The sequence below is a fragment of the Delphinapterus leucas genome, chromosome 17 (genome assembly GCF_059928025.1).
Source record: "Delphinapterus leucas isolate spDelLeu-1000000601 "Yukka" chromosome 17, BTC_Dleu_Yukka2, whole genome shotgun sequence".
NCBI classification, from domain to species: domain Eukaryota; kingdom Metazoa; phylum Chordata; class Mammalia; order Artiodactyla; family Monodontidae; genus Delphinapterus; species Delphinapterus leucas.
This window is the reverse complement of record NC_143145.1, coordinates 27,586,151-27,614,071: the sequence shown is the minus strand read 5'-3', so window position 1 is coordinate 27,614,071 and position 27,921 is coordinate 27,586,151.

The following is a 27,921-nucleotide window of genomic DNA, read 5'->3' as shown; positions in this document are numbered from 1 at the left end:
CAACGGTTTAGGGTGAGCGTACGTTTTAGGGTACGGGTTAGTGTTAGCATACGGTTTAGGATTAGGGTATGGGTGAGGGTAAGGCTTCGGGTAAGGGTTAGGGTTAGGGTTAGGGTTAGGGTTAGGGTTAGGGGACGGGGACGGTTTAGGGTTAGGTTTAGGGTTAGGGTTAGGGGAAGGGGACGTTTTAGGGTACAGGTTAGGGTACGACAACGTTTTAGGGTGAGCGTACGTGTTAGGGTACGGGTTAGTGTTAGCGTACGGTTTAGGATTAGGGGACGGGTGAGGGTAAGGCTTCGGGTAAGGGTTAGGGTTAGGGTTAGGGTTAGGGTTATGGGACGGGTACGGTGTAGAGTACAGGTTAGGGTACGACAACGGTTTAGGGTGAGCGTACGTGTTAGGGTACGGGTTAGTGTTAGCGTATGGGTTAGGATTAGGGGACGGGTGAGGGTAAGGCTTCGGGTAAGGGTTAGGGTTAGGGTTAGGGTTAGGGTTAGGCTTAGGGTTAGGGGACGGTTTAGGGTACAGGTTAGGGTAGGACAACAGTTTAGGGTGAGCGTACGTGTTAGGGTACAGGTTAGTGTTAGCGTACGGGTTAGGATTAGGGGACGGGTGAGGGAAAGGCTTCGGGTAAGGGTTAGGGTTAGGGTTAGGGTTAGGGTTAGGGTTAGGGGACTGGGACGGTTTAGGGTACAGGTTAGGGTACGACAACAGTTTAGGGTGAGCGTACGTGTTAGGATACGGGTTAGTGTTAGCGTACGGGTTAGGATTAGGGGACGGGTGAGGGTAAGGCTTCGGAAAAGGGTTACGGTTAGGGTTACGGTTAGGGGACGGGGACGGTTTACGGTACAGGTTAGGGCACGACAACGGGTTAGGGTGAGCGTACGTGTTAGGGTACGGGTTAGTGTTAGCGTACGGATTAGGATTAGGGGACGGGTGAGGGTAAGGCTTCGGGTAAGGGTTAGGGTTAGGGTTAGGGTTAGGGTTAGGGTTAGGCGACGAGGACGGTTTAGGGTACAGGTTAGGGTACACGAAGTTTTAGCGTGAGCGTACGTGTTAGGGTACGGGTTAGTGTTAGCGTACGGGTTAGGATTAGGGGACGGGTGAGGGTAAGGCTTTGGGTAAGGGTTAGGGATAGGGTTAGGGTTAGGGTAAGGGGACGGGAACGGTTTAGGGTACAGGTTAGGGTACGACAACGGTTTAGGGTGAGCGTACGTTTTAGGGTACGGGTTAGTGTTAGCGTACGAGTTAGGATTAGTGGACGGGTGAGGGTAAGGCTTCGGGTAAGGGTAGGGTTAGGGTTAGTGTTAGGGGACGGGGACAGTTTAGGGTACAGGTTAGGGTACGACAACGGTTTAGGGTGAGCGTACGTGTTAGGGTACGGGTTAGTGTTAGCGTACGGGTTAGGATTAGGGGACGGGTGAGGGTAAGGCTTCGGGTAAGTGTTAGGGTTAGGGTTAGGGTTAGGGTTAGGGGACGGGGACGGTTTAGGGTACAGGTTAGGGTACGACAACGGTTTAGGGTGAGCGTACGTGTTAGGGTACAGTTTAGTGTTAGCGTACGGTTAGGATTAGGTGACGGGTGAGGGTAAGGCTTCGGATAAGGTTTAGGGTTAGGGTTAGTGTTAGGCTTAGGGTTAGGGTTAGGCGACGGGGACGGTTTAGGGTACAGGTTAGGGTACGACAACGGTTTAGGGTGAGCGTACGTGTTAGGGTACGGGTTAGTGTTAGCGTACGGGTTAGGATTATGGGACAGGTGAAGGTAAGGATTCGGGTAAGGGTTAGGGTTAGGGTTAGGGTTAGGGGACGGGGACGGTTTAGGGTACAGGTTAGGGTACGACAACCGTTTACGGTGAGCGTACGTGTTAGGGTACGGGTTAGTGTTAGCGTACGGTTTAGGATTAGGGGACGGGTGAGGGTAAGGCTTCGGGTAAGGGTTAGTGTTAGGGTTAGGGTTAGGGTTAGGGTTAGGGGACGGGGACGGTTTAGGGTACAGGTTAGGGTACGACAACGGTTTAGGGTGAGCGTACGTGTTAGGGTACGGGTTAGTGTTAGCGTATAGGTTAGGATTAGGGGACGTGTGAGGGTAAGGCTTCGGGCAAGGGTTAGGGTTAGGGTTAGGGTTAGGGCACGGGGACGGTTTAGGGTACAGGTTAGGGTACGACAACGGTTTAGGGTGAGCGTAGGTGTTAGAGTATGGGTTCGTGTTAGCGTACGGGTTAGGATTAGGGGACGGGTGAGGGTAAGGCTTCGGGTAAGGGTAGGGTTAGGGTTAGTGTTAGGGGACGGGGACAGTTTAGGGTACAGGTTAGGGTACGACAACGGTTTAGGGTGAGCGTACGTGTTAGGGTACGGATTAGTGTTAGCGTACGGGTTAGGATTAGGGGACGGGTGAGGGTAAGGCTTCGGGTAAGTGTTAGGGTTAGGGTTATGGTTAGGGTTAGGGTTAGGGGACAGGGACGGTTTAGGGTACAGGTTAGGGTATGACAACGGTTTAGGGTGAGCGTACGTGTTAGGGTACGGGTTAGTGTTAGCGTACGGGTTAGGATTAGGGGACGGGTGAGGGTAAGGCTTCGGGTAAGGGTTAGGGTTAGGGTTATGGTTAGGGTTAGGGTTAGGGGACAGGGAAGGTTTAGGGTACAGGTTAGGGTACGACAACGGTTTAGGGTGAGCGTACGTGTTAGGGTACGGGTTAGTGTTAGCGTACGGGTTAGGATTAGGGGACGGGTGAGGGTAAGGCTTCGGGTAAGGGTTAGGGTTAGGGTTAGGGTTAGGGTTAGGGTTAGGGGACGGGGACGGTTTAGGGTACAGATTAGGGTACGACAACGGTTTAGGGTGAGCGTACGTGTTAGGGTATGGGTTAGTGTTAGCGTACGGGTTAGGATTAGGGGACGGGTGAGGGTAAGGTTTCGGGTAAGGGTTAGGGTTAGGGTTAGGGTTAGGGTTAGGGTTAGGGGACGGGGACGGTTTAGGGTACAGGTTAGTGTACGACAACGGTTTAGGGTGAGCGTACGTGTTAGGGTACGGGTTAGTGTTAGCGTATGGGTTAGGATTAGGGGACGGGTGAGGATAAGACTTCGGGTAAGGGTTAGGGTCAGGGTTAGGGTTAGGGTTAGGGGACGGGGACGGGGACGGATTAGGGTACAGGTTAGGGTACGACAACGGTTTAGGATGAGCGTACGTGTTAGGGTACGCGTTAGTGTTAGCGTATGGGTTAGGATTAGGGGACGGGTGAGGGTAAGGATTCGGGTAAGGGTTAGGGTTAGGGTTAGGGTTAGGGTTAGGGGACGGCGACGTGGACGGTTTAGTGTACAGGTTAGGGTACGACAACGGTTTAGGTTGAGCGTACGTGTTAGGGTACGGGTTAGTGTTAGCATACGGGTTTGGATTAGGGGACGGGTGAGGGTAAGGCTTCGGGTAAGGGTTAGGGTTAGGTTTAGGGTTAGGGGACGGGGACATTTAGGGTACAGGTTAGGGTACGACAACGGTTTAGTGTGAGCGTACGTGTTAGGGTACGGGTTAGTGTTAGCGAACGGGTTAGGGTTAGGGGACGGGTGAGGGTAAGGCTTCGGGTAAGGGTTAGGGTTAGGGTTAGGTTTAGGGTTAGGGTTAGGGGACGGGGACGGTTTAGGGTACAGGTTAGGGTACGACAACGGTTTAGGGTGAGCGTACGTGTTAGGGTATGGGTTAGTGTTAGCGTACGTGTTAGGATTAGGGGACGGGTGAGAGTAAGGCTTCGGGTAAGGGTTAGGGTTAGGGTTAGGGTTAGGGTTAGGGGACGGGGACGGTTTAGGGTACAGGTTAGGGTACGGCAACGGTTTAGGGTGAGCGTACGTGTTAGGGTAGGGGTTAGTTTTAGCGTACGGGTTAGGATTAGGGGACGGTTGAGGGTAAGGTTTCGGGTAAGGGTTAGGGTTAGGGTTAGGCTTAGGGTTAGGGTTAGGCGACGGGGACGGTTTAGGGTACAGGTTAGGGTACGACAACGGTTTAGGGTGAGCGTACGTGTTAGGGTACAGGTTAGTGTTAGCGTACGGGTTAGGATTAGGGGACAGGTGAGGGTAAGGATTCGGGTAAGGGTTAGGGTTAGGGTTAGGGTTAGGCGACGGGGACGGTTTAGGGTACAGGTTAGGGTACGACAACCGTTTAGGGTGAGCGTACGTGTTAGGGTACGGGTTAGTGTTAGCGTACGGGTTAGTATTAGGGAACGGGTGAGGGTAAGGCTTCGGGTAAGGGTTAGGGTTAGGGTTAGGGTTAGGGTTAGGGGACGGGGACGGTTTAGAGTACAGGTTAGGGTACGACAACGGTTTAGGGTGAGCGTACGTGTTAGGGTACGGGTTAGTGTTAGCGTACGGGTTAGGATTAGGGGACGGGTAAGTGTAAGGTTTCTGGTGAGTGTTAGGGTTAGGGTTAGGGTTAGGGGACGGGGACGGTTTAGGGTTAGGTTTAGGGTTAGGTTTAGGGGAAGGGGACGTTTTAGGGTACAGGTTAGGGTACGACAACGTTTTAGGGTGAGCGTACGTGTTAGGGTACGGGTTAGTGTTAGCATACGGTTTAGGATTAGGGTATGGGTGAGGGTAAGGCTTCGGGTAAGGGTTAGGGTTAGGGTTAGGGTTAGGGTTAGGGGACAGGGACAGTTTAGGGTACAGGTTAGGGTACGACAACGGTTTAGGGTGAGCGTACGTGTTAGGGTACGGGTTAGTGTTAGCGTACGGGTTAGGATTAGGGGACGGGTGAGGGTAAGGCTTCGGGTAAGTGTTAGGGTTAGGGTTATGGTTAGGGTTAGGGTTAGGGGACAGGGACGGTTTAGGGAAGAGGTTAGGGTACGACAACGGTTTAGGGTGAGCGTACGTGTTAGGGTACGGGTTAGTGTTAGCCTACGGGTTAGGATTAGGGGACGGGTGAGGGTAAGGCTTTGGGTAAGCGTTAGGGTTAGGGTTAGGGTTAGGGTTAGGGTTAGGGGACGGGGACGGTTTAGGGTACAGGTTAGGGTACGACAACGGTTTAGGGTGAGCGTACGTGTTAGGGTACGGGTTAGTGTTAGCGTACCGGTTAGGATTAGGGGACGGGTGAGGGTAAGGTTTCGGGTAAGGGTTAGGGTTAGGGTTAGGGTTAGGGTTAGGGGACGGGGACGGATTAGGGTACAGGTTAGGGTACAACAACGGTTTAGGGTGAGCGTACGTGTTAGGGTACGCGTTAGTGTTAGTGTACGGGTTAGGATTAGGGGACGGGTGAGGGTAAGGCTTCGGGTAAGGGTTAGGGTTAGGGTTAGGGTTAGGGTTAGGGGACGGGGACGGGGACGGATTAGGGTACAGGTTAGGGTACGACAACGGTTTAGGATGAGCGCACGTGTTAGGGTACGGGTTAGTGTTAGCGTACGGGTTAGGATTAGGGGACGGGTGAGGGTAAGGATTCGGGTAAGGGTTAGGGTTAGGGTTAGGGTTAGGGTTAGGGTTAGGGGACGGTGACGGGGACGGTTTAGGGTACAGGTTAGGGTACGACAACGGTTTAGGTTGAGCGTACGTGTTAGGGTACGGGTTAGTGTTAGCATACGGGTTTGGATTAGGGGACGGGTGAGGGTAAGGCTTCGGGTAAGGGTTAAGGTTAGGGTTAGGTTTAGGGTTAGGGTTAGGGGACGGGGACGTTTAGGGTACAGGTTAGGGTACGACAACGGTTTAGTGTGAGCGTACGTGTTAAGGTATGGGTTAGTGTTAGCGTACGGGTTAGTATTAGGGAACGGGTGAGGGTAAGGCTTCGGGTAAGGGTTAGGGTTAGGGTTAGGGTTAGGGTTAGGGGACGGGGACGGTTTAGGGTACAGGTTAGTGTACGACAACGGTTTAAGTTGAGCGTACGTGTTAGGGTACGGGTTAGTGTTAGCGTATGGGTTAGGATTAGGGTACAGATGAGGGTAAGGCTTCGGGTAAGCATTAGGGTTAGGGTTAGGGTTAGGGTTAGGGGACGGGGACGGTTTAGGGTACAGGTTAGGGTACGACAACGGTTTAGGGTGAGCGTACGTGTTAGGGTATGGGTTACTGTTAGCGTACGGGTTAGGATTAGGGGACGGGTGAGGGTTAGGCTTCGGGTAAGGGTAAGGGTTATGGTTAGGGTTAGGGTTAGGGTTAGGGGACGGGGACGGTTTAGGGTACAGGTTAGGGTACGACAACGGTTTAGGGTGAGCGTATGTGTTAGGGTACGGGTTAGTGTTAGCGTACGGGTTAGGATTAGGGGACGGGTGAGGGTTAGGCTTCGGGTAAGGGTTAGGGTTATGGTTAGGGTTAGGGTTAGGGTTAGGGGACGGGGACGGTTTAGGGTACAGGTTAGCGTACGACAACGGTTTAGGGTGAGCGTACGTGTTAGGGTACGGATTAGTGTTAGGGTACGTGTTAGGATTAGGGGACGGGTTAGTGTAAGGCTTCGGGTAAGGGTTAGGGTTAGTGTTAGGGTTAGGGTTAGGGGACGGGGACAATTTAGGATACAGGTTAGGCTACGACAACGGTTTAGGGTGAGCGTACGTGTTAGGGTACGGGTTAGTGTTAGCGTACGGTTTAGGATTAGGGGACGGGTGAGGGTAAGGCTTCGGGTAAGGGTTAGGGTTAGGGTTAGGGTTAGGGTAAGGGGACGGGGACGGTTTAGGGTACAGGTTAGGGTACGACAACGGTTTAGGGTGTGCGTACGTGTTTGGGTACGGGTTAGTGTTAGCGTACGGGTTAGGATTAGGGGACGGGTGAGGGCAAGGCTTCGGGTAAGGGTTAGGGTTAGGGTTAGGGTTAGGGGACGGGGACGGTTTAGGGTACAGGTTAGGTACGACAACGGTTTAGGGTGAGCGTACGTGTTAGGGTATGGGTTAGTGTTAGCGTACGGGTTAGGATTAGGGGACGGGTGAGGGTAAGGCTTCGGGTAAGGGTTAGGGTTAGGGTTAGGGTTAGGGGACGGGGACGGTTTAGGGTACAGGTTGGATACGACAATGGTTTAGGGTGAGCGTACGTGTTAGGGTACGGGTTAGTGTAAGTTTACGGGTTAGGGAAAGGGGACGGGTGAGGGTAAGGCTTCGGGTAAGTGTTAGGGTTAGGTTTAGGGTTAGGGGACAGGGATGGTTTAGGGTACAGGTTAGGGTACGACAACGGTTTAGGGTGAGCGTACGTGTTAGGGTACGGGTTAGTGTTAGCGTACGGGTTAGGATTAGGGGACGGGTGAGGGTAAAGCTTCGGGTAAGGGTTAGGTTTAGGTTAAGGGTTAGGGTTACGGTTAGGGGACGGGGACGGTTTAGGGTAGAGGTTAGGGTACGACAACGCTTTAGTGTGAGCGTACGTGTTAGGGTATGTGTTAGTGTTAGCGTACGGGTTAGGATTAGGGGACGGGTGAGGATAAGGCTTCGGGTAAGTGTTAGGGTTAGGGTTAGGGTTAGGGTTAGGGGACGGGGACGGTTTAGGGTACAGGTTAGGGTTCGACAACGGTTTAGAGTGAGCGTACGTGTTAGGGTACGGGTTAGTGTTAGTGTACGGGTTAGGATTAGGGGACGGGTGAGGGTAAGGCTTCAGGTAAGGGTTAGGGTTAGGTTTAGGGTTAGGGTTAGGGATCGGGGCCGGGGACGGTTTAGGGTACAGGTTAGGGTATGACAACGGTTTAGGGTAAGTGTACGTGTTAGGGTACGGGTTAGTGTTAGCGTATGGGTTAGGATTAGGGGACGGGTGAGGGTAAGGCTTCGGGTAAGGGTTAGGGTTAGGGTTAGGGTTAGGGGACGGGGACGGTTTAGGGTAGAGGTTAAAGTACGACAACGGTTTAGGGTGAGCGTACGTGTTAGGGTATGGGTTAGAGTTAGCGTACGGGTTACGATTAGGGGACGGGTGAGGGTAAGGCTTCGGGTAAGGGTTAGGGTTAGGGTTAGGGTTAGGGGACAGGGACGGTTTAGGGTACAGGTTAGGGTACGACAACGGTTTAGGGTGAGCGTACGTGTTAGGGTACGGGTTAGTGTTAGCGTACGGGTTAGGATTAGGGGACGGGTAAGTGTAAGGCTTCGGGTAAGGGTTAGGGTTAGGGTTAGGTTTAGGGTTAGGGGACGGGGACAGGGACGGTTTAGGGTACAGGTTAAGGTACGACAACGGTTTAGGGTGAGCGTACGTGTTCGGGTACGGGTTAGTGTTAGCGTACGGGTTAGGTTTAAGGGACGGTTGAGGATAACGCTTCGGATAAGGGTTAGGGTTAGGGTTAGGGTTAGGGTTAGGTTTAGGGGACGGGGACGGTTTAGGGTACAGGTTAGGGTACGACAACCGTTTAGGGTGAGCGTACGTGTTAGGGTACGGATTAGTGTTAGCGTACGGGTTAGGATTAGGGGACGGGTGAGGGTAAGGCTTCGGGTAAGGGTTAGGGTTAGGGTTAGGGTTAGGGTTAGGGTTAGGGGACGGGGAAGTTTTAGGGTACAGGTTATGGTACGACAACGGTTTAGGGTGAGCGTACGTGTTAGGGTATGGGTTAGTGTTAGCGTACGGGTTAGGATTAGGGGACGGGTGAGGGTAAGGCTTCGGGTAAGGGATAGGGTTAGGGTTAGGGTTAGGGTTAGGGGACGGGGACGGGGACTGTTTAGGGTACAGGTTAGGGTACGACAAGGGTTTAGGGTGAGCGTACGTTTTAGGGTACGTGTTAGTGTTAGCGTAAGGTTAGGATTAGGGGACGGGTGAGGGTAAAGCTTCGGGTAAGGGTTAGGGTTAGGGTTAGGGTTAGGGTTAGGGGACGGGGACGGGGACGGTTTAGGGTACAGGTTACGGTACGACAACGGTTTAGGGTGAGCGTACGTGTTAGTGTACGGGTTAGTGTTAGCGTACGGGTTAGGATTAGGGGACGGGTGAGGGTAAAGCTTTGGGTAAGGGTTAGGGTTAGGGTTAGCGGACGGGGACGGTTTAGGGTACAGGTTAGGCTATGACAACGGTTTAGGGTGAGCGTACGTGTTAGGGTACGGGTTAGCGTTAGCGTACGGATTAGGATTAGGGGACGGGTGAGGGTAAGGCTTCGGGTAAGGGTTAGGGTTAGGGTTAGGGTTAGGGTTAGGGTTAGGGGACGGGGACGGTTTAGGGTACAGGTTACGGTACGACAACGGTTTAGGGTGAGCGTACGTGTTAGGGTACGGGTTAGTGTTAGCGTACGGGTTAGGATTAGGGGACGGGTGAGGGTAAGGCTTCGGGTAAGGGTTACGGTTAGGGTTAGGGTTAGGGTTAGGGGACGGGGACGGTTTAGGGTACATGTTAGGGTACGACAACAGTTTAGGGTGAGCGTACGTGTTAGGGTACGGGTTAGAGTTAGCGTAAGGGTTAGGATTAGGGCACGGGTGAGGGTAAGGCTTCGGGTAAGGTTTAGGGTTAGGGTTAGGGTTAGGGTTAGGGGACGGGGACGGTTTAGGGTACAGGTTAGTGTACGACAACGGTTTAGGGTGAGCGTACGTGTTAGGGTATGGGTTAGTTTTAGCGTACGGGTTAGGATTAGGGGACGGGTTAGGGTCAGGCTTCGGGTAAGGGTTAGGGTTAGGGTTAGGGTTAGGGTTAGGGTTAGGGGACGGGGACGGTTTAGGGTACAGGTTAGCGTACGACAACGGTTTAGGGTGAGCGTACGTGTTAGGGTACTGATTAGTGTTAGCGTACGGGTTAGGATTAGGGGACGGGTGAGGGTAAGGCTTCGGGTAAGGGTTAGGGTTAGTGTTAGGGTTAGGGTTAGGGGACGGGGACAATTTAGGGTACAGGTTAGGCTACGACAACGGTTTAGGGTGAGCGTACGTGTTAGGGTACGGGTTAGTGTTAGCGTACGGTTTAGGATTAGGGGACGGGTGAGGGTAAGGCTTCGGGTAAGGGTTAGGGTTAGGGTTAGGGTTAGGGTAAGGGGACGGGGACGGTTTAGGGTACAGGTTAGGGTACGACAACGGTTTAGGGTGTGCGTACGTGTTAGGGTACGGGTTAGTGTTAGCGTACGGGTTAGGATTAGGGGACGGGTGAGGGCAAGGCTTCGGGTAAGGGTTAGGGTTAGGGTTAGGGTTAGGGGACGGGGACGGTTTAGGGTACAGGTTAGGTACGACAACGGTTTAGGGTGAGCGTACGTGTTAGGGTATGGGTTAGTGTTAGCGTACGGGTTAGGATTAGGGGACGGGTGAGGGTAAGGCTTCGGGTAAGGGTTAGGGTTAGGGTTAGGGTTAGGGTTAGGGGACGGGGACGGTTTAGGGTACAGGTTGGATACGACAATGGTTTAGGGTGAGCGTACGTGTTAGGGTACGGGTTAGTGTAAGTTTACGGGTTAGGGAAAGGGGATGGGTGAGGGTAAGGCTTCGGGTAAGTGTTAGGGTTAGGTTTAGGGTTAGGGGACAGGGATGGTTTAGGGTACAGGTTAGGGTACGACAACGGTTTAGGGTGAGCGTACGTGTTAGGGTACGGGTTAGTGTTAGCGTACGGGTTAGGATTAGGGGACGGGTGAGGGTAAAGCTTCGGGTAAGGGTTAGGTTTAGGGTAAGGGTTAGGGTTAGGGTTAGGGGACGGGGACGGTTTAGGGTAGAGTTTAGGGTACGACAACGCTTTAGTGTGAGCGTACGTGTTAGGGTACGTGTTAGTGTTAGCGTACGGGTTAGGATTAGGGGACGGGTGAGGATAAGGCTTCGGGTAAGGGTTAGGGTTAGGGTTAGGGTTAGGGTTAGGGGACGGGGACGGTTTAGGGTACAGGTTAGGGTTCGACAACGGTTTACAGTGAGCGTACGTGTTAGGGTACGGGTTAGTGTTAGCGTACGGGTTAGGATTAGGGGACGGGTGAGGGTAAGGCTTCGGGTAAGGGTTAGGGTTAGGGTTAGGGTTAGGGTTAGGGTTAGGGGACGGGGACGGTTTAGGGTACAGGTTAGGGTATGACAACGGTTTAGGGTAAGCGTACGTGTTAGGGTACGGGTTAGTGTTAGCGTATGGGTAAGGATTAGGGGACGGGTGAGGGTAAGGCTTCGGGTAAGGGTTATGGTTAGGGTTAGGGTTAGGGTTAAGGTTAGGGGACGGGGACGGTTTAGGGTACAGGTTAAAGTACAACAACGGTTTAAGGTGAGCGTACGTGTTAGGGTATGGGTTAGAGTTAGCGTACGGGTTAGGATTAGGGGACGGGTGAGGGTAAGGCTTTGGGTAAGGGTTAGGGTTAGGGTTAGGGTTAGGGTTAGGGGACGGGGACGGTTTAGGGTACAGGTTAGGGTACGACAACGGTTTAGGGTGAGCGTACGTGTTAGGGTACGGGTTAGTGTTAGCGTACGGGTTAGGATTAGGGGACGGGTAAGTGTAAGGCTTCGGGTAAGGGTTAGGGTTAGGGTTAGGGTTAGGGTTAGGGTTAGGGGACGGGGACGGTTTAGGGTACAGGTTAGGGTACGACAACGGTTTAGGGTGAGTGTACGTGTTAGGGTACGGGTTAGTGTTAGCGTACGGGTTAGGTTTAAGGGACGGTTGAGGATAACGCTTCGGATAAGGGTTAGGGTTAGGGTTAGGGTTAGGGTTAGGGGACGGGGACGGTTTAGGGTACAGGTTAGGGTACGACAACGGTTTAGGGTGTGCGTACGTGTTAGGGTACGGGTTAGTGTTTGCGTACGGGTTAGGATTAGGGGACGGGTGAGGGCAAGGCTTCGGGTAAGGGTTAGGGATAGGGTTAGGGTTAGGGTTAGGGGACGGGGACGGTTTAGGGTACAGGTTAGGGTACGACAACGGTTTAGGGTGAGTGTACGTGTTAGGGTACGGGTTAGTGTTAGCGTACGGGTTAGGATTAGGGGACGGGTAAGTGTAAGGCTTCGGGTAAGGGTTAGGGTTAGGGTTAGGGTTAGGGTTAGGGTTAGGGGACGGGGACGGTTTAGGGTACAGGTTAGGGTACGACAACGGTTTAGGGTGTGCGTACGTGTTAGGGTACGGGTTAGTGTTAGCGTACGGGTTAGGTATAAGGGACGGTTGAGGATAACGCTTCGGATAAGGGTTAGGGTTAGGGTTAGGGTTAGGGTTAGGGTTAGGGGACGGGGACGGTTTAGGGTACAGGTTAGGGTACGACAACGGTTTAGGGTGAGCGTACGTGTTAGGGTACGGGTTAGTGTTAGCGTACGGGTTAGGATTAGGGGACGGGTGAGGGTAAGGCTTCGGGTAAGGGTTAGGGTTAGGGTTAGGGTTAGGGTTAGGGTACGGGGACGGGGACGGTTTAGGGTACAGGTTAGTGTACGACAACAGTTTAGGGTTTGCGTACGTGTTAGGGTACGGGTTACTGTTCGCGTACGGGTTAGGATTAGGGGACGGGTGAGGGTAAGGATTCGGGTAACGGTTAGGGTTAGGGTTAGGGTTAGGGTTAGGGTACGGGGACGGTTTAGGGTACAGGTTAGGGTACGACAACGGTTTAGGGTGAGCGTACGTGTTAGGGTTTGGGTTAGTGTTAGCGTACGGGTTAGGATTAGGGGACGGGTGGGGGTAAGGCTTCGGGTAAGGGTTAGGGTTAGGGTTAGGGTTAGGGTTAGTGTTAGGGGACGGGGACGGTTTACGGTACAGGTTAAGGTATGACAACGATTTAGGGTGAGCGTACGTGTTAGGGTACGGGTTAGTGTTAGAGAACGGGTTACGATTAGGGGACGGGTGAGGGTAAGGCTTCGGGTAAGGGTTAGGGTTAGGGTTAGGGTTAGGGTTAGGGTTAGGGGATGGGGACGGTTTAGGGTACAGGTTAGCGTACGACAACGGTTTAGGGTGAGCGTACGTGTTAGGGTACTGATTAGTGTTAGCGTACTGGTTAGGATTAGGGGACGGGTGAGGGTAAGGCTTCGGGTAAGGGTTAGGGTTAGTGTTAGGGTTAGGGTTAGGGGACGGGGACAATTTAGGGTACAGGTTAGGCTACGACAACGGTTTAGGGTGAGCGTACGTGTTAGGGTACGGGTTAGTGTTAGCGTACGGTTTAGGATTAGGGGACGGGTGAGGGTAAGGCTTCGGGTAAGGGTTAGGGTTAGGGTTAGGGTTAGGGTAAGGGGACGGGGACGGTTTAGGGTACAGGTTAGGGTACGACAACGGTTTAGGGTGTGCGTACATGTTAGGGTACGGGTTAGTGTTAGCGTACGGGTTAGGATTAGGGGACGGGTGAGGGCAAGGCTTCGGGTAAGGGTTAGGGTTAGGGTTAGGGTTAGGGGACGGGGACGGTTTAGGGTACAGGTGAGGTACGACAACGGTTTAGGGTGAGCGTCCGTGTTAGGGTATGGGTTAGTGTTAGCGTACGGGTTAGGATTAGGGGACGGGTGAGGGTAAGGCTTCGGGTAAGGGTTAGGGTTAGGGTTAGGGTTAGGGTTAGGGGACGGGGACGGTTTAGGGTACAGGTTGGATACGACAATGGTTTAGGGTGAGCGTACGTGTTAGGGTATGGGTTAGTGTAAGTTTACGGGTTAGGGTAAGGGGACGGGTGAGGGTAAGGCTTCGGGTAAGTGTTAGGGTTAGGTTTAGGGTTAGGGGACAGGGATGGTTTAGGGTACAGGTTAGGGTACGATAACGGTTTAGGGTGAGCGTACGTGTTAGGGTTCGGGTTAGTGTTAGCGTACGGGTTAGGATTAGGGGACGGGTGAGGGTAAGGCTTCGGGTAAGGGTTAGGGTTAGGGTTAGGGTTAGGGTTAGGGTTAGGGGACGGGGACGGTTTAGGGTACAGGTTAGGGTACGACAACGGTTTAGGGTGAGCGTACGTGTTAGGGTACGGGTTAGTGTTAGCGTACGGGTTAGGATTAGGGGACGGGTGAGGGTAAGGCTTCGGGTAAGGTTTAGGGTTAGGGTTAGGGTTAGGGTTAGGGTTAGGGGACGGGGACGGTTTAGGGTACAGGTTAGGGTACGACAACGGTTTAGGGTGAGCGTACGTTTTAGGGTACGGGTTATTGTTAGCGTACGGTTTAGGATTAGGGGACGGGTGAGGGTAAGGCTTCGGGTAAGGGTTATGGTTAGGGTTAGGGTTAGGGTTAGGGGACGGGGACGGTTTAGGGTACATGTTAGGGTACGACAACAGTTTAGGGTGAGCGTACGTGTTAGGGTACGGGTTAGAGTTAGCGTACGGGTTAGGATTAGGGCACGGGTGAGGGTAAGGCTTCGGGTAAGGTTTAGGGTTAGGGTTAGGGTTAGGGTTAGGGGACGGGGACGGTTTAGGGTACAGGTTAGTGTACGACAACGGTTTAGGGTGAGCGTACGTGTTAGGGTATGGGTTAGTGTTAGCGTACGGGTTAGGATTAGGGGACGTGTTAGGGTCAGGCTTCGGGTAACGGTTAGGGTTAGGGTTAGGGTTAGGGTTAGGGGACGGGGACAGTTTAGGGTACAGGTTAGTGTACGACAACGGTTTAGGGTTTGCGTACATGTTAGGGTACGGGTTAGTGTTAGCGTACGGGTTAGGATTAGGGGACGGGTGAGGGTCAGGCTTCGGGTAAGGGTTAGGTTTAGGGTTAGGGTTAGGGTTAGGGGACGGGGACGGGGACGGTTTAGGGTACAGGTTACGGTACGACAACGGTTTAGGGTGAGCGTACGTGTTAGGGTACGGGTTAATGTTAGCGTACGGGTTAGGATTAGGGGACGGGTAAGGGTAAGGCTTCGGGTGAGTGTTAGGGTTAGGGTTAGGGTTAGGGTTAGGGTTAGGACGGGGACCGTTTAGGGTACAGGTTAGGGTACGACAACGGTTTAGGGTGAGCGTACGTGTTAGGGTACGGGTTAGTGTTAGCGTACGGGTTAGGATTAGGGGACGGGTGAGGGTAAGGTTTCGGGTAAGGGTTAGGGTTAGGGTTAGGGTTAGGGTTAGGGTTAGGGGACGGGGACGATTTAGGGTACAGGTTAGGGTACGACAACGGTTTAGGGTGAGCGTACGTGTTAGGGTACGGTTTAGTGTTAGCGTACGGGTTAGGATTAGGGGACGGGTGAGGGTAAGGCTTCGGGTAAGGGTTATGGTTAGGGTTAGGGTTAGGGTTAGGGGACGGGGACGGTTTAGGGTACAGTTTAGGGTACGACAAAGGTTTTATTCTGAGCGTACGTGTTAGGGTACGGGTTAGTGTTAGCGTACGGTTTAGGATTAGGGGACGGGTAAGGGTAAGGCTTCGGGTGAGTGTTAGGGTTAGGGTTAGGGTGAGGGTTAGGGGACGGGGACCGTTTAGGGTACAGGTTAGGGTACGACAACGGTTTAGGTTGAACGTACGTGTTAGGGTACGGCTTAGTGTTAGCGTACGGGTTAGGATTAGGGGACGGGTGAGGGTAAGGCTTCGGGTAAGGGTTAGGGTTAGGGTTAGGGTTAGGGTTAGGGGACGGGGACGGTTTAGGGTACAGGTTAGGGTACGACAAAGGTTTAGGCTGAGCGTACGTGTTAGGGTACGGGTTAGTGTTAGCGTACGGTTTAGGATTAGGAGACGGGTAAGGGTAAGGCTTCGGGTGAGTGTTAGGGTTAGGGTTAGGGTTAGGGTTAGGGGACGGGGACCGTTTAGTGTACAGGTTAGGGTACGACAACGGTTTAGGGTGAGCGTACGTGTTAGGGTACGGGTTAGTGTTAGCGTACGTGTTAGGATTAGGGGACGGGTGAGGGTAAGGTTTCGGGTAAGGGTTAGGGTTAGGGTTAGGGTTAGGGTTAGGGTTAGGGGACGGGGACGGTTTAGGGTACAGGTTAGGGTACGGAAACGGTTTAGGGTGAGTGTACGTGTTAGGGTACGGGTTAGTGTTAGCGTACGGGTTAGGATTAGGGGACGGGTGAGGGTAAGGCTTCGGGTAAGGGTTAGGGTTAGGGTTACGGTTAGGGAACGGGGAAGGGGACGGATTAGGGTACTGGTTAGGGTACGACAACGGTTTAGGGTGAGCGTACGTGTTAGGGTACGGGTTAGTGTTAGCGTACGGGTTAGGATTAGGGGACGGGTGAGGTTAAGGCTTCGGGTAAGGGTTAGGGTTAGGGTTAGGTTAGGGTTAGGGTTAGGGGACGGGGACGGTTTAGGGTACAGGTTAGGGTACGACAACGGTTTAGGGTGAGCGTACGTGTTAGGGTACGGGTTAGTGTTAGCGTACGGGTTAGGATTAGGGGACGGGTGAGGGTAAGGCTTCGGGTAAGGGTTAGGGTTAGGGTTAGGGTTAGGGTTAGGGTTAGGGGACGGGGACGGTTTAGGGTACAGGTTAGGGTACGACAACGGTTTAGGGTGAGCGTACGTGTTAGGGTACGGGTTAGTGTTAGCGTACGGTTTAGGATTAGGGGACGGGTGAGGGTAAGGCTTCGGGTAAGGGTTAGGGTTAGGGTTAGGGTTAGGGTTAGGGGACGGGGACAGTTTAGGGTACAGGTTAGGGTACGACAACGGTTTAGGGTGAGCGTACGTGTTAGGGTACGGGTTAGTGTTAGCGTACGGGTTAGGATTAGGGGACGGGTGAGGGTAAGGCTTCGGGTAAGGGTTAGGGTTAGGGTTAGGGTTAGGGTTAGGGTTAGGGGACGGGGACGGTTTAGGGTACAGGTTAGTGTACGACAACGGTTTAGGGTGAGTGTACGTGTTAGGGTACGGGTTAGTGTTAGCGTACGGGTTAGGATTAGGGGACGGGTGAGGGTAAGGCTTCGGGTAAGGGTTAGGGTTAGGGTTAGAGTTAGGGTTAGGGGACGGGGACGGTTTAGGGTACAGGTTAGGGTACGACAACGGTTTAGGGTGAGCGTACGTGTTAGGGTACGGTTTAGTGTTAGCGTACGGGTTAGGATTAGGGGACGGGTGAGGGTAAGGCTTCGGGTAAGGGTTAGGGTTAGGGTTAGGGTTAGGGTTAGGGTTAGGACGGGGACGGTTTAGGGTACAGGTTAGGGTACGACAACGGTTTAGGGTGAGCGTACGTGTTAGGGTACGCATTAGTGTTAGCGTACGGGTTAGGATTAGGGGACGGGTGAGGGTAAGGCTTCGGGTAAGGGTTAGGGTTAGGGTTAGGGTTAGGGGACGGGGACGGTTTAAGGTACAGGTTAGGGTACGACAACGGTTTAGGGTGAGCGTACGTGTTAGGGTACGGGTTAGTGTTAGCGTACGGGTTAGGATTAGGGGACGGGTGAGGGTAAGGCTTCGGGTAAGGGTTAGGGTTAGGGTTAGGGTTAGGGGACGGGGACGGTTTAGGGTACAGGTTAGGGTACGACAACGGTTTAGGGTGAGCGTACGTGTTAGGGTACGGGTTAGTGTTAGCGTACGGGTTAGGATTAGGGGACGGGTGAGGGTAAGGCTTCGGGTAAGGGTAAGGGTTAGGGTTAGGGTTAGGGTTAGGGTTAGGGGACGGGGACGGTTTAGGGTACAGGTTAGGGTACGACAACGGTTTAGGGTGAGCGTACGTGTTAGGGTACGGGTTAGTGTTAGCGTACGGGTTAGGATTAGGGGACGGGTGAGGGTAAGGCTTCGGGTAAGGGTTAGGGTTAGGGTTAGGGTTAGGGTTAGGGTTAGGGGACGGGGACGGTTTAGGGTACAGGTTAGGGTACGACAACGGTTTAGGGTGAGCGTACGTGTTAGGGTACGGGTTAGTGTTAGCGTACGGGTTAGGATTAGGGGACGGGTGAGGGTAAGGCTTCGGGTAAGGGTTAGGGTTAAGGTTAGGGTTAGGGTTAGGGGACGGGGACGGTTTAGGGTACAGCTTAGGGTACGACAACGGTTTAGGGTGAGCGTACGTGTTAGGGTACGGGTTAGTGTTAGCGTACGGGTTAGGATTAGGGGACGGGTGAGGGTAAGGCTTCGGGTAAGGGTTAGGGTTAGGGTTAGGGTTAGGGTTAGGGGACGGGGACGGTTTAGGGTACAGGTTAGGGTACGACAACGGTTTAGGGTGAGCGTACGTGTTAGGGTATGGGTTAGTGTTAGCGTACGGGTTAGGATTAGGGGACGGGTGAGCGTAAGGCTTCGGGTAAGGGTTAGGGTTAGGGTTAGGGTTAGGGTTAGGGTTAGGGGACGGGGACGGTTTAGGGTACAGGTTAGGGTACGAAAACAGTTTAGGGTGAGCGTACGTGTTAGGGTACGGGTTAGTGTTAGCGTACAGCTTAGGATTAGGGTACGGGTGAGGGCAAGGCTTCGGGTAAGGGTTAGGGTTAGGGTAAGGGTTAGGGTTATGGGATGCGGATGGGGACGGTTTAGGGTACAGGTTAGGGTAAGACAACGGTTTAGGGTGAGCGTACGTGTTAGGGTACAGGTTACTGTTAGCGTACGGGTTAGGATTAGGGGACGGGTGAGGGTTAGGCTTCGGGTAAGGGTTAGGGTTATGGTTAGGGTTAGGGTTAGGGTTAGGGGACGGGGACGGTTTAGGGTACAGGTTAGGGTACGACAACGGTTTAGGGTGAGCGTACGTGTTAGGGTACGGGTTAGTGTTAGCGTACGGGTTAGGATTAGGGGACGGGTGAGGGTTAGGCTTCGGGTAAGGGTTAGGGTTATGGTTAGGGTTAGGGTTAGGGTTAGGGGACGGGGACGGTTTAGGGTACAGGTTAGCGTACGACAACGGTTTAGGGTGAGCGTACGTGTTAGGGTACGGATTAGTGTTAGGGTACGTGTTAGGATTAGGGGACGGGTGAGGGTAAGGCTTCGGGTAAGGGTTAGGGTTAGTGTTAGGGTTAGGGTTAGGGGACGGGGACGGGGACGGTTTAGGGTACAGGTTACGGTACGACAGCGGTTTAGGGTGAGCGTACGTGTTAGTGTACGGGTTAGTGTTAGCGTACGGGTTAGGATTAGGGGACGGGTGAGGGTAAAGCTTTGGGTAAGGGTTAGGGTTAGGGTTAGCGGACGGGGACGGTTTAGGGTACAGGTTAGGCTATGACAACGGTTTAGGGTGAGCGTACGTGTTAGGGTACGGGTTAGCGTTAGCGTACGGTTTAGGATTAGGGGACGGGTGAGGGTAAGGCTTCGGGTAAGGGTTAGGGTTAGGGTTAGGGTTAGGGTTAGGGTTAGGGGACGGGGACGGTTTAGGGTACAGGTTACGGTACGACAACGGTTTAGGGTGAGCGTACGTGTTAGGGTACGGGTTAGTGTTAGCGTACGGGTTAGGATTAGGGGACGGGTGAGGGTAAGGCTTCGGGTAAGGTTTAGGGTTAGGGTTAGGGTTAGGGTTAGGGGACGGGGACGGTTTAGGGTACAGGTTAGGGTACGACAAGGGTTTAGGGTGAGCGTACGTGTTAGGGTACGGGTTAGTGTTAGCGTACGGTTTAGGATTAGGGGACGGGTGAGGGTAAGGCTTCGGGTAAGGGTTAGGGTTAGGGTTAGGGTTACGGTTAGGGTTAGGGTTAGGGTTAGGGGACGGTTTAGGGTACAGGTTAGGGTACGACAACGGTTTAGGGTGAGCGTACGTGTTAGGGTACAGGTTAGTGTTTGCGTACGGGTTAGGATTAGGGGACGGGTGAGGGTAAGGCTTCGGGTAAGGGTTAGGGTTAGGGTTAGGGTTAGGGTTAGGGGACTGGGACGGTTTAGGGTACAGCTTACGGTACGACAACGGTTTAGGGTGAGCGTACGTGTTAGGGTACGGGTTAGTGTTAGCGTACGGGTTAGGATTAGGGGACGGGTGAGGGTAAGGCTTCGGGTAAGGGTTAGGGTTAGGGTTAGGGTTAGGGTTAGGGTTAGGGTTAGGGTTAGGGGACAGTTTAGGGTACAGGTTAGGGTACGACAACGGTTTAGGGTGAGCGTACGTCTTAAGGTCCAGGTTAGTGTTTGCGTCCGGGTTAGGATTAGGGGACGGGTGAGGGTAAGGCTTCGGGTAAGGGTTAGGGTTAGGCTTAGGGTTAGGGTTAGGGTTAGGGGACTGGGACGGTTTAGGGTACAGATTAGGGTACGACAACGGTTTAGGGTGAGCGTACGTGTTAGGGTACGGGTTAGTGTTAGCGTACGGGTTAGGATTAGGGGACGGGTGAGGGTAAGGCTTCGGGTAAGGGTTACGGTTAGGGTTACGGTTAGGGGACGGGGACGGTTTACGGTACAGGTTAGGGCACGACAACGGGTTAGGGTTAGCGTACGTGTTAGGGTACGGGTTAGTGTTAGCGTACGGGTTAGGATTAGGGGACGGGTGAGGGTAAGGCTTCGGGTAAGGGTTAGGGTTAGTGTTACTGTTAGGGTTAGGGTTAGGGGGCGAGGACGGTTTAGGGTACAGGTTAGGGTACGACAAAGGTTTAGGGTGAGCGTACGTGTTAGGGTACGGGTTAGTGTTAGCTTACGGGTTAGGATTAGGGGACGGGTGAGGGTAAGGCTTCGGGTAAGGGTTAGGGTTAGGGTTAGGTTTAGGGTAAGGGGACGGGGACGGTTTAGGGTACAGGTTAGGGTACGACAAAGGTTTAGGGTGAGCGTACGTGTTAGGGTACGGGTTAGTGTTAGCGTACGGTTTAGGATTAGGGGACGGGTGAGGGTAAGGCTTCGGGTAAGGGTTAGGGTTAGGGTTAGGGTTAGGGGACGGGGATGGTTTAGGGTACAGGTTAGGGTACGACAACGGTTTAGGGTGAGCGTACGTGTTAGGGTATGGGTTAGTGTTAGCGTACGGGTTAGGATTAGGGGACGGGTGAGCGTAAGGCTTCGGGTAAGGGTTAGGGTTAGGGTTAGGGTTAGGGTTAGGGTAGGGGACGGGGACGGTTTAGGGTACAGGTTAGGGTACGACAACGGTTTAGGGTGAGCGTACGTGTTAGGGTATGGGTTAGTGTTAGCGTACGGGTTAGGTTTAGGGGACGGGTGTGGGTAACGCTTCGGATAAGGGTTAGGGTTAGGGTTAGGGTTAGTGTTAGGGTTAGGAGACGGGGACGGTTTAGGGTACAGGTTAGGGTACGACAACGGTTTAGGGTGAGCGTACGTGTTAGGGTACGGGGTAGTGTTAGCGTACGGGTTAGGATTAGGGGACGGGTGAGTGTATGGCTTCGGGTAAGGGTTAGGGTTAGGGTTAGGGTTAGGGTTAGGGTTAGGGGACGGGGACGGTTTAGGGTACAGGTTAGGGTACGAAAACAGTTTAGGGTGAGCGTACGTGTTAGGGTACGGGTTAGTGTTAGCGTACGGGTTAGGATTAGGGGACGGGTGAGGGTAAGGCTTCGGGTAAGGGTTAGGGTTAGGGTTAGGGTTAGGGTTAGGGGACGGGAACGGGAACGGTTTAGGGTACAGGTTAGTGTACGACAACGGTTTAGGGTTTGCGTACGTGTTAGGGTACGGGTTAGTGTTAGCGTACGGATTAGGATTAGGTGACGGATGAGGGTAAGGCTTCGGGTAAGGGTTAGGGTTAGGGTTAGGGTTAGGGTTAGGGGACGGGGACGGTTTAGGGTACAGGTTAGGGTACGACAACGGTTTAGGGTGAGCGTACGTGTTAGGGTACGGGTTAGTGTTAGCGTACGGGTTAGGATTAGGGGACGGGTAAGTGTAAGGCTTCGGGTGAGTGTTAGGTTTAGGGTTAGGGTTAGGGTTAGGGGACGGGGACGGTTTAGGGTACAGGTTAGGGTACGACATCGGTTTAGGGTGAGCGTACGTTTTAGGGTACGGGTTAGTGTTAGCGTACAGGTTAGGATTAGGGGACGTGTGAGGGTAAGGCTTCGGGCAAGGGTTAGGGTTAGGGTTAGGGTTAGGGGACGGGGACGGTTTAGGGTACAGGTTAGGGTACGACAACGGTTTAGGGTGAGCGTAGGTGTTAGGGTATGGGTTAGTGTTAGCGTACGGGTTAGGATTAGGGGACGGGTGACGGTAAGGCTTCGGGTAAGGGTTAGGGTTAGGGTTAGGGTTAGGGTTAGGGTTAGGGGACGGGGACAGTTTAGGGTACATTTTAGGGTACGACAACGGTTTAGGGTGAGCGTACGTGTTAGGGTACGGGTTAGTGTTAGCGTACGGGTTAGGATTAGGGGACGGGTGAGGGTAAGGCTTCGGGTAAGGGTTAGGGTTAGGGTTATGGTTAGGGTTAGGGTTAGGGGACAGGGACGGTTTAGGGTACAGGTTAGGGTTCGACAACGGTTTAGGGTGAGCGTACGTGTTAGGGTACGGGTTAGTGTTAGCGTACGGGTTAGGATTAGGGGACGGGTGAGGGTAAGGCTTCGGGTAAGGGTTAGGGTTAGGGTTATGGTTAGGGTTAGGGTTAGGGGACAGGGACGGTTTAGGGTACAGGTTAGGGTTCGACAACGGTTTAGGGTGAGCGTACATTTTAGGGTACGGGTTAGTGTTAGAGTACGGGTTAGGATTAGGGGACGGGTGAGGGTAAGGCTTCGGGTAAGGGTTAGGGTTAGGGTTAGGGTTAGGGTTAGGGTTAGGGGACGGGGACGGTTTAGGGTACAGGTTAGGGTACGACAACGGTTTAGGGTTTGCGTATGTGTTAGGGTACGGGTTAGTGTTAGCGTATGGGTTAGGATTAGGGGACGGGTGAGGGTAAGGCTTCGGGTAAGGGTTAGGGTTAGGGTTAGGTTTAGGGTTAGGGTTAGGGGACGGGGACGGTTTAGGGTACAGGTTAGGGTACGACAATGGTTTAGGGTGAGCGTACGTGTTAGGGTACGGGTTAGTGTTAGCGTACAGGTTAGGATTAGGGGACGTGTGAGTGTAAGGCTTCGGGCAAGGGTTAGGGTTAGGTTTAGGGTTAGGGGACGGGGACGGTTTAGTGTACAGGTTATGGTACGACAACGGTTTAGGGTGAGCGTAGGTGTTAGAGTATGGGTTAGTGTTAGCGTACGGGTTAGGATTAGGGGAAGGGTGAGGGTAAGGCTTCGGTTAAGGGTTAGGGTTAGGGTTAGGGTTAGGGTTAGGGTTAGGGGACGGGGACAGTTTAGGGTACAGGTTAGGGTACGACAACGGTTTAGGGTGAGCGTACGTGTTAGGGTACGGGTTAGTGTTAGCGTACGGGTTAGGATTAGGGGACGGGTGAGGGTAAGGGTTCGGGTAAGGGTTAGGGTTAGGGTTATGGTTAGGGTTATGGTTAGGGGAAAGGGACGGTTTAGGGTACAGGTTAGGGTACGACAACGGTTTAGGGTGAGCGTACGTGTTAGGGTACGGGTTAGTGTTAGCGTACGGGTTAGGATTAGGGGACGGGTGAGGGTAAGGCTTCGGGTAAAGGTTAGGGTTAGGGTTAGGGGACGGGGAAGGGGACGGATTAGGGTACATTTTAGGGTACGACAACGGTTTAGGATGAGCGTACGTGTTAGGGTACGGGTTAGTGTTAGCGTACGGGTTAGGATTAGGGGACGGGTGAGGGTAAGGATTCGGGTAAGGGTTAGGGTTAGGGTTAGGGTTAGGGTTAGGGTTAGGGGACGGCGACGGGGACGGTTTATGGTACAGGTTAGGGTACGACAACGGTTTAGGGTAGGCGTACGTGTTAGGGTACGGGTTAGTGTTAGCGTACGGGTTAGGATTAGGGGACGGGTGAGGGTAAGGCTTCGGGTAAGGGTTAGGGTTAGGGTTAGGGTTAGGGTTAGGGTTAGGGGACGGGGACGGTTTAGGGTACATGTTAGGGTACGACAACGCTTTAGGCTGAGCGTACGTGTTAGGGTACGGGTTAGTGTTAGCGTACGGGTTAGGATTAGGGGACGGGTGGGGGTAAGGCTTCGGGTAAGGGTTAGGGTTAGTGTTAGGGTTAGGGTTAGGGAACGGGGACGGTTTAGGGTACAGGTTAGGGTACGACAACGCTTTAGGCTGAGCGTACGTGTTAGGGTACGGGTTAGTGTTAGCGTACGGGTTAAGATTAGGGGACGGGTGAGGGTAAGGCTTCGGGTAAGGGTTAGGGTTAGGGTTAGGGTTAGGGGACGGGGACGGTTTAGGGTACAGGTTAGGGTACGACAACGGTTTAGGGTGAGCGTACGTGTTAGGGTATGGTTTAGTGTTAGCCTACGGGTTAGGATTAGGGGACGGGTGAGGGTAAGGCTTCGGGTAAGGGTTAGGGTTTGGGTTAGGGTTAGGGTTAGAGTTAGGGGACGGGGACGGTTTAGGGTAAAGTTTAGGGTACGACAACGGTTTACGGTGAGCGTACGTGTTAGGGTACGGGTTAGTGTTAGCGTACGGGTTAGGATTAGGGGACGGGTGAGGGTAAGGCTTTGGGTAAGGGTTAGGGTTACGGTTAGGGTTAGGGGATGGGGACGGTTTAGGGTACAGGTTAGGGTACGACAACGGTGTAGGGTGAGCGTACGTGTTAGGGTACGGGTTAGTGTTAGCGTACGGGTTAGGTTTAGGGGACGGTTGAGGGTAAGGCTTCGGGTAAGGGTTAGGGTTAGGGTTAGGGTTAGGGTTAGGGAACGGGGACGGTTTAGGGTACAGCTTAGGGTACGACAACGCTTTAGGCTGAACGTACTTGTTAGGGTACGGGTTAGTGTTAGCGTACGGGTTAAGATTAGGGGACGGGTGAGGTTAAGGCTTTGGGTAAGTGTTAGGGTTAGGGTTAGGGTTAGGGGACGGGGACGGTTTAGGGTACAGTTTAGGGTACGACAACGGTTTAGGGTGAGCGTACGTGTTAGGGTACGGGTTAGTGTTAGCGTACGGGTTAGGATTAGGTGACGGGTGAGGGTAAGGCTTCGGGTAAAGGTTAGGGTTAGGGTTAGTGTTAGGGGACGGGGACGGGGACGGGGACGGTTTAGGGTACAGCTTAGGGTACGACAAAAGTTTAGGGTGAGCGTACGTGTTAGGGTATGGTTTAGTGTTAGCCTACGGGTTAGGATTAGGGGACGGGAGAGGGTAAGGCTTCGGGTAAGGGTTAGGGTTTGGGTTAGGGTTAGGGTTAGAGTTAGGGGACGGGGACGGTTTAGGGTACAGGTTAGGGTACGACAACGGTTTAGGGTGAGCGTACGTGTTAGGGTACGGGTTAGTGTTAGCGTACGGGTTAGGATTAGGGGACGGGTGAGGGTAAGGCTTTGGGTAAGGGTTAGGGTTAGGGTTAGGGTTAGGGGATGGGGACGGTTTAGGGTACAGGTTAGGGTACGACAACGGTGTAGGGTGAGCGTACGTGTTAGGGTACGGGTTAGTGTTAGCGTACGGGTTAGGATTAGGGGACGGGTGAGGGTAAGGCTTCGGGTAAGGGTTAGGGTTAGTGTTAGGGTTAGGGTTAGGGAACGGGGACGGTTTAGGGTACAGCTTAGGGTACGACAACGCTTTAGGCTGAACGTACGTGTTAGGGTACGGGTTAGTGTTAGCGTACGGGTTAAGATTAGGGGACGGGTGAGGGTAAGGCTTCGGGTAAGGGTTAGGGTTAGGGTTAGGGTTAGGGGACGGGGACGGTTTAGGGTACAGTTTAGGGTACGACAACGGTTTAGGGTGAGCGTACGTGTTAGGGTACGGGTTAGTGTTAGCGTACGGGTTAGGATTAGGTGACGGGTGAGGGTAAGGCTTCGGGTAAGGGTTAGGGTTAGGGTTAGTGTTAGGGGACGGGGACGGGGACGGGGACGGTTTAGGGTACAGGTTAGGGTACGACAAAGGTTTAGGGTGAGCGTACGTGTTAGGGTATGGTTTAGTGTTAGCCTACGGGTTAGGTTTAGGGGACAGGAGAGGGTAAGGCTTCGGGTAAGGGTTAGGGTTAGGGTTAGGGTTAGGGTTAGGGGACGGGGACGTGGACGGTTTAGGGTACAGGTTAGGGTACGACAACGGTTTAGGGTGAGCGTACGTGTTAGGGTACGGGTTAGTGTTAGCGTACGGGTTAGGATTACGGGACGGGTGAGGGTAAGGCTTCGGGTAAGGTTTAGGGTTAGGGTTAGGGTTAGGGGACGGGGACGGTTTAGGGTACAGGTTAGGGTACGACAATGGTTTAGGGTGAGCGTACGTGTTAGGGTACGGGTTAGTGTTAGCGTACGGGTTAGGATTAGGGGACAGGTGAGGGTAAGGCTTCGAGTAAGGGTTAGGGTTAGGGTTAGGGTTAGGGTTAGGTTTAGGGGACGGGGACGGTTTAGGGTACAGGTTAGGGTACGACAACGGTTTAGGGTGAGCGTATGTGTTAGGGTACGGGGTAGTGTTAGCGTACGGGTTAGGATTAGGGGACGGGTGAGGGTAAGGCTTCGGGTAAGGGTTAGGGTTAGGGGTAGGGTTAGGGTTAGGGTTAGGGGACGGGGATGGTTTAGGGTACAGTTTAGGGTACGACAACGGTTTAGGGTGAGCGTATGTGTTAGGGTACGGGTTAGTGTTAGCGTACGGGTTAGGATTAGGTGACGGGTGAGGGTAAGGCTTCGGGTAAGGGTTAGGGTTAGGGTTAGTGTTAGGGGACGGGGACGGTGTCGGGGACGGTTTAGGGTACAGGTTAGTGTACGACAACGGTTTAGGGTGAGCGTACGTGTTAGGGTACGGTTTAGTGTTAGCCTACGGGTTAGGATTAGGGGACGGGTGAGGGTAAGGCTTCGGGTAAGGGTTACGGTTAGGGATACGGTTAGGGGACGGGGACGGTTTACGGTACAGGTTAGGGCACGACAACGGGTTAGGGTGAGCGTACGTGTTAGGGTACGGGTTAGTGTTAGCGTACGGGTTAGGATTAGGGGACGGGTGAGGGTAAGGCTTCGGGTAAGGGTTAGGGTTAGGGTTAGGGTTAGGGTTAGGGTTAGGGGACGAGGACGGTTTAGGGTACAGGTTAGGGTACGACAAAGCTTTAGGGTGAGCGTACGTGTTAGGGTACGGGTTAGTGTTAGCGTACGGGTTAGGATTAGGGGACGGGTGATTGTAAGGCTTTGGGTAAGGGTTAGGGTTAGGTTTAGGGTTAGGGTAAGGGGACGGGGACGGTTTAGGGTACAGGTTAGGGTACGACAACGGTTTAGGGTGAGCGTACGTGTTAGGGTATGGGTTAGTGTTAGCGTATGGGTTAGGATTAGGGAACGGGTGAGGGTAAGGCTTTGGGTAAGCGTTAGGGTTAGGGTTAGGGTTAGGTTTAGGGTTAGGGTTAGGGGACGGGGACGGTTTAGGGTACAGGTTAGGGTACGACAACGGTTTAGGGTGAGCGTACGTGTTAGGGTACGGGTTAGTGTTCGCGTACGGGTTAGGATTAGGGGACGGGTGAGGGTAAGGCTTCGGGTAAGGGTTAGGGTTAGGGTTACGGTTAGGGTTAGGGTTAGGGTTAGGGGACGGTTTAGGGTACAGGTTAGGGTACGACAACGGTTTAGGGTGAGCGTACGTGTTAGGGTACAGGTTAGTGTTTGCGTATGGGTTAGGATTAGGGGACGGGTGAGGGTAAGGCTTCGGGTAAGGGTTAGGGTTAGGGTTATGGTTAGGGTTATGGTTAGGGGAAAGGGACGGTTTAGGGTACAGGTTAGGGTACGACAACGGTTTAGGGTGAGCGTACGTGTTAGGGTACGGGTTAGTGTTAGCGTACGGGTTAGGATTAGGGGACGGGTGAGGGTAAGGCTTTGGGTAAGTGTTAGGGTTAGGGTTAGGGTTAGGGGACGGGGACGGTTTAGGGTACAGTTTAGGGTACGACAACGGTTTAGGGTGAGCGTACGTGTTAGGGTACGGGTTAGTGTTAGCGTACGGGTTAGGATTAGGTGACGGGTGAGGGTAAGGCTTCGGGTAAGGGTTAGGGTTAGGGTTAGTGTTAGGGGACGGGGACGGGGACGGGGCGGTTTAGGGTACAGGTTAGGGTACGACAAAGGTTTAGGGTGAGCGTAGGTGTTAGGGTATGGGTTAGTGTTAGCGTACGGGTTAGGATTAGGGGACGGGTGACGGTAAGGCTTCGGGTAAGGGTTAGGGTTAGGGTTAGGGTTAGGGTTAGGGTTAGGGGACGGGGACAGTTTAGGGTACATTTTAGGGTACGACAACGGTTTAGGGTGAGCGTACGTGTTAGGGTACGGGTTAGTGTTAGCGTACGGGTTAGGATTAGGGGACGGGTGAGGGTAAGGCTTCGGGTAAGGGTTAGGGTTAGGGTTATGGTTAGGGTTAGGGTTAGGGGACAGGGACGGTTTAGGGTACAGGTTAGGGTTCGACAACGGTTTAGGGTGAGCGTACGTGTTAGGGTACGGGTTAGTGTTAGCGTACGGGTTAGGATTAGGGGACTGGTGAGGGTAAGGCTTCGGGTAAGGGTTAGGGTTAGGGTTATGGTTAGGGTTA